The sequence below is a fragment of the Humulus lupulus genome, chromosome 3, assembly GCF_963169125.1.
Source record: "Humulus lupulus chromosome 3, drHumLupu1.1, whole genome shotgun sequence".
In the NCBI taxonomy this organism is placed as follows: Eukaryota; Viridiplantae; Streptophyta; class Magnoliopsida; order Rosales; family Cannabaceae; genus Humulus; species Humulus lupulus.
Genome location: NC_084795.1, coordinates 16636133 through 16643506, shown reverse-complemented (window position 1 = coordinate 16643506; position 7374 = coordinate 16636133).

Sequence of the window (7374 nt, the reverse complement as noted above, 5' to 3'; positions counted from 1 at the left end):
TAAGGTAACAAAAATAGATTTTTATTAATTACTCAAATGTAATTACAATATTTAGTCTACTAGTCTAGGCTTAAGAAATCATATTACAACATAATTTATGCCCAATTCAGATTCCTTTATCACTAAATACAAAACAAGAAATGTATACAAAAATTAGTGAAATACATTCTTCCATTCTAAAGGCCTCAACTAAAAATGTTGTCAAGAATTGCTCCAAAGAAATCATCTCAATATACCTGCACATTGTAAAAAAAAGAAGTCCTTTTATTATTAAGAACAAAAGTTCTTGCCACCACAACAACAAACTTACAGTCTTTTCTTAAATGATACATTGAAAACTTCAAAAGAAGAAAATGGAAAACTAAGATAAATACTTATCTGTTTTAGTTCAATAAAATAAGAGAGCTATCAAGAAAGAGCTAGGGAATTTTCAGATGAACAATAAAATAAGAGAGAATCAATAGAGAATTTCTCTATGGTGATGAGTCTGATGACTCAAAACAGTCAGTTGGGACTGTAGATACTATACTGCTATATATAAACTATCATATTTAATGATATTCTTTTATTCTTATATATAAATATATATAAATAACTATCATAACTGGTCTAGCTCATGTTTAGAAATCATTTACATAAGAAACTATACATGACCCTGAAATTTTCATAATTTTAAAACAAAAGTGACCTTCCAATTTGAAATTCAAGTTATAAATGCTAACCCAAATGTTGAAAAACAAAATCATATTTACAAATAAAATGAAGAGAAATAGATCAATGGTGCTGAGAGAAACATGTATTTTGGTGATTCAAGCTTATAGACAAAATAATGATGGCCACATACCAGTAGTATATACAGTAGAAGAAGCCAATACAACATGCCAACTCATATATACATATATTGCAAGGGAACAATACTGTGGAGTCAGTAAAGAAGAAATTGAAGAAACAACATGAAAGAAGAACTTCGAAATATCATCAGAAAATCAACAAAAAAAATGCAATACTTTATGTGTTGTCATTTCAGTTTAAGCACAGGGGCACTATCACGATTGATACTATCAGATGATTCATTTTGGTGTTATGTGCTGTCATTTCAGTATAATCAGTTAGTAATGCCACTGATTCAGAGACTGCAATATAGTCTAAGGAAAAGTATAATACATCAATAACTTTTCAAATAAAGTAGTTGAAAATAATAAATAGCTTCTGTAACATATAACCCACCTGTGGAGCCTTCCAAAGCAAGAGTATCAATACAGTGCCGGATAAAATCACATATGTTTGCCAAAGCCCAAGAAACAGTTATTCGCACCTGAAACAACAAACGTACAGGAAAATATTACTCCCTTATGAACAAATTAAAGAGCAGAGTTATTATAAAAAATGAAAGTAAAAGAGAAATACTGATATTGAGGGGTCGCGGGTATTAATCTCCACTGCGTGAATCAATTTGTTCAGGATCTCTGCACTATACCATTTAAGTTTCTAGTAATTCTTCTGTCTATATTTCGAGCTCAAAGAAACATGAAAGCATGAAAAAAAAATTAAAATCACCTCTGGAAAACTTCAGGAAAACATGAAATGACACCAATGGCTCAACAAGAAGCTAATCTAACTGAAGGCACCTTGTCTTGTTTGGCTGCATTAATCTACAAAGTATCTTAGTTATAATGCATAAACTTGTCTGCAAATAATTAATTTCCAAGAGAAACAAGTCAAAACACATAATCAATGCTTACCGTAGCAGAAAGAATGAAATCGTGTTTCTCCTTCACAAGAGAGAAGAATACAGAGGAAGTTATGCCCACAAAACATGTTACTGATGCAGCTCTCACCTTGCAGAACACATAGAGGTGGTTCAGAAGTAACTACAGACACTTAAAAGTCCAAGCTAAATTAATAAACCGAAACTTCAGGGGCTTATAATCAATCTTTAAAAATCCTTCCTAAATTAATAAACCTAAACTTCTGTCAATTCTTGATAATTAATATTACAAGGGTTGTTAAATAGATTAACACTTTGCAGAGAAAGAAAAAAGAATGATAATGAATTGCCTTTTCTTAGTTACTTTATACTTAATGATATCAGGTCAATGTTAATCAACCATTGCAGAAGCATGTCGCAGAATCAATGGAAAATGCTTGAGCAGATACTACTCATATCTTCTATTCGCTTCTATTTTATCTTTCATAAATTGTATAACTAACTAACAAAAACACATACCCTAATACACACTCATGCCCTCACTTCACACGAGATAAATAACTACAATTCTAATAGGGAAATGTATTCAGAATTATATAATATCTATAGCAAAAAATAGCTAATTCCACCATTGAAAACCTGATACATCCACACAGGCATACAAATAGTAAATCCAAGATTCCAAATACAAAGTACTTCAAGCAATGCCTAGATTCTTGACAAGAGAATAATTTCTGACAACCATAAAGCATGGTATTTCAAAACTAACTAATAGGTTACCTGGAGAGCCCCTAAGCATACTGTGTGATTGTTTACTTTTTCCAAGTAATGAGACCTTATTAACAAAATAAAGACAAACAAAGCAATAACAAATTAAGACAAAGTTGTTACTAACAGACTTTTGGATTATCAACACTAATACAATCTAATATAAAGGAAAATTTTGTTAATTTAAGAGATGAACTCTATCTCTAAACAGAGAGATACACCACAAAATGTAAGAAACCTATCATAACTTAAAAAAACTTTCAAAAAGATCACTCATGCAACTAAGAAGTTTATGCTCAGTCTAATATAAATTAAAATACTAAATAAGAGGAACACCTCATGTAGTTAATGACCATTAAACAAATAAGCTCCAAAGCTTTTTCAGAAGTTCAATAATGGTATCATGAATCAATATGCTTTGATTTACAACAAAAATGAATTTAATACCTATAACCGCTCTGTGAATATTAGGCTAACAATTCAGAGAAAGCAGGATGACTTTTAAGCTGCAAATGGAATTAAAAAAATAGAGATATTATGCTACCTAAAATTTATGAAAAATTGAAAGAAAGTGAACAAGTTCCAGTTAAGATTTCAGTTGAGGAAACAAAACTAAGTAGACTAGCAAAAACAGAGGACAAATACAATTTTAAATTAGCAGGGCTTATAGAAAAAGTTTTATTGTTATATTAGCACTGCCTTTAAGACTTCCATTGAATGAGATGTTACTTACACTGCCATTTATCATAACATGAAGTTTCTGCCCTGTGCTAGAAGCTCTAAATTGTCCCAGTTCCAACCCAGTTCATATATCTATTCATACAATAGAAGAATCCTTTAGAAATTATCCTGTCTAAATCAAACTATGACACAATTAGTAAAGCAAAATTCTAGTTATGTTGCTCACAATCAAGAGATGTGATGAAACTTTTAGGTAAAATTACCCATTCAATGATCTCACTACCCAATATTACAACCTTTCCAATAACAGTTTTACACAGATGGATAAGAAAGGAAGAAACATTGCTGCTTTTTATATTTTTATAAAGAAAACCTTTTTTTTTACTTGGCAAACTTGGAAATATCTTAAGAGTAATTAATTTTGTATGAGAATAAACAAAATGCATACCATTGGCACCAAAAATAAGGCAGCATCTGCAACACGAGAAGTTATTACTACATTAGGTTGGTGCTTTTCCAAACATTCAACAATGGGAGCTGCTCCAAGATATGTGCTAATACCCTTCATCAATCATACTAAAAAGGTAAGGTCTAACATCTCAAAAGACCGCATAAAGTTGACAATACTATAAATTGCTAATGGGTCACAATCTTAATTTACAGCAGATAGATATTTCATGACCAATTTGCAAAAGGGTACCACAGACTGGTACAGCTAACATTTTACAGTGAAATAAACAGGCGCAATTATATCAAACTTTAGAGATGCAAAAATTATTTACCAATCAAAGTTACAATTAGAGATAGTAGAACCTTACACCTTCCATGCTATGTGATTTCTCATGAGGTGATCTCGAACCGACATAGACAACAAAATGTAAATTTTCTTAAGATACATAGTACTTATTGCTATCCAATTAAAATAAAGACATAATTAAATCATAAAACATTCCTTGATTTAATTGAATGTTGTGTAGCATAGACCCTGTCGACCGTATGAAGAATCAAATGTAATAATGCACAAGAATCTGAGATTACACCATAAGTCTTTATTAAGCATCAACAATCTGTGATTACACCCTACACACAATTGAGAAGAACTAGCACACTCAAATTATAACAGTTCACACATAATAAACCATGCAAATATTGAGGACATAAATAATACAAGAAAGGAAAATGCAGCAAAAGTGGCAAAATGATAAAATTTTAAAGAAATGAATATCAGTAAGGGAAAAAAAACCAACTCTTTATTAGCAATTACTCCACAAAAGTGGTGTAGAAGATACTCCAGACTATTTCTCTCCAATTTTAGTACCCTTGAGGCCTGAGGCAAAGAAAAAAGAGAAAAGCAATTCAATAATGAAATAATAGCAGATAAATGTTTAAATAATTAGTAGGTGGAGGCATTTCAAAATTTAGAAGAGTAACAACACAGCTCACAGTTACTCCTAATTAAAAGGAAAATCACTATAGCCTATTTCTATAATCACTGCTCACATATGGTATTATATTACCATCATAATATCAATTGACAAAATTTGAAGCATTATAAGAAAACACAAATTAGTCAGCAACTACAAGGCAGGAATTTATTGTTACGGAAATCCCATGATTTATATTTATATATAGAGAAGATAAAAAAATTACATCATCACCCAAGGAAGAAAAAAATACATCCAGTTGATATATTGTATTAAAATATCAAATATACATGAAGAATTTATTCAACAGCCTAGAGTGCAAATTGCAAATAGATTTCAGGTAAAGAGGAGTGTCCTTCAATCAACAGACTCCCAATACAAGATCAGGGGTAAAGGCTAATAGATCCATGAAAGCTGCTTATTTTTAAGAATATTTACCAACCTCACACATGGTTCATATAAAATAAACTAAGACAATAAAGAAAAGATTAATCCAGAATTACACTACAATATCTACAATTCCATTTATGTTTAAAAATTCAAGACCTTAAGAAAGTAATTAAACATACATAAATCAGGAAATGGTAATTGTACAAAGAACATATTTATAAGGGTTTGGAGTGGCATTATGATCACGAATAGTTATTAGATGCATCGCTTCCTTGTCTTGGAATGTTCAGAAAAAAAATCATAATAATAAAGAGCATAATTAACAAAAATTTGGAACCACCACTGAAAGTATGTACACCAAATATCCCAAAAGAATGAAAATGAAACAAAATATTGAGGCTAAGATACCAATGAAAATAAGAAACTACTTCTCCATGTGTAGAAATTATACATATTAATCAATCTCCAGAAAGAGCAACTGAAATTAACTCCAAATACCAATAATTTTTTAGTACAATACCTGGCCGGTGCCAAACATATTGCAGATTTAAATGCCAAAATCTCTTTGAAGCCAAAAAAATATCACGGTCTGCTCCGTGCATCACCTAATTCAGTTCACTATCTTTATCAACAAAATCCATATACGAAAACTGCTTCTGCACCCATTAAAGAACGCTACCAATCATAAACAAAACAGGAAATCAACCCAAGAACAGAGAAACAAGAAACTACTACAAGCAAAGCCATTATAACTATATCAAGCTTAAATAAACAAAGCCTTTCAAATAATTAATTAGATGAAGATTAAAGAAAACCAGAGATTACTAACCAGCGGGTGAATATACTCTTTACAATTACCATCCTCTCTCTTCTGCAACCAAACATGCTCAAACGGTTGGCTCACATTATTAACAAAGATTTTGAACTCCTGTTGAGGTCTCGGAATCGACGATATATGAAATGGAGTCTTCGGTTTCGTCCCAATGATCTTATCCTTCGTCGCCACCTTACGGGTGATGAATTAGAATCCTGCCCACTCGGCAACTGACTCGCCCCCTTCTTTTTCTTCCCACACACTAACTGAAACCCATCATCCACAACCGAAGTCCCATTCGTCACCCTCCCATCATCCAGCAAACTCTGAGCAAGAGAACGAGAGAGGCAGTGAGAAAAAAAAAAAAACAAGAACAAAATTAACCCAAAACTCAACACTCCAAACATACATATATGCATATATAAAATAGAGAGAGTCGAGAGTGTCGGGGATCACAGAAGAAAACTATATATATATTCCTGAATATATATAAGCAGAGGGAAATCGGAAGAGTCGAAAAAAACTGAGAAAAAAAATGAAAATCAAGAGTTGAGGGAGGGAGTATATACGTTGTGCTAACTGAGGGATGGAGAAATGTGAATGGGTTTGGGGGTTTTGGCATTTGGGTTTGGGTTTGGGGGTTTCGGCGTTTGGGTTTGGGTTTGGGGGTTTCGGCGTTTGGGATTTCTGAAAGTAAAAAAGGGAAAGTGACAAAAACTCTACCAAAGGATGCGATAAGCCAGTGATAGAAGCCATAGATTTGAGGGGTGGAGGAGATTTGAGGGATGAAGGAGACTGAAGCAGGGATTGAGTTCGGAGACCGTACATAGCCGAAGAAGAAAATGGGTCACTGTTCTTTGTGTCCGAAATGTTGAAGATAGTCTGAAAAAAAAATGCTAAGTGGCGAGCTCACTAAAAAAACTACCGCCCTTTTTTCATTAATTTGCCACATATAATAATTTTTCATAACACATTTTTATTAGTATTATATTCGTGTGTTATGGAAATGGGTATTTGGTGTAGTGCCAAAATCGTGTAACTAAGTATGATTAGCAGTTTAGGGATTAAAAATTTTGGTTAAAATATAACGTTTCATTATAACGTTTACTGTATACATTGGGATCCCAAAAATATAATTTAAGAGTCTATTACAAGAAAATATTTACAACAGGCCAATCTAAGCGGCAAAACAGGGTTCAACCCAAGTTCCTCTTTCAACCCTCGGCCGTGGCGGTCGAGCAGCCGCATATGTACACATCGCCACCTAAGCTCTCCATCTCAAGGATGGTCCAGCTTTCTTTTGCCTTTACCTGCACCACATAGCACCCGTGAGCCGAAGCCCAGCAAGAAAACTCAATATGCTCATGAACAATCATATCATGATATCAAATCATATCTGGCATGCCTAGCAAACATAGTTTTATACAAGCATGCAAATAAATTCAGATAATGCTGGGGAATTAAGGATAAGAAATCCTGCCCTCTTGATTGGATGACTATCAAGTCAATCCTAATCAGATGAGTGATTTAACACTAGAGGTTCTGGTAAACCATACTAAGTGACCGACGAGCAAGTCACTACGGGGTTC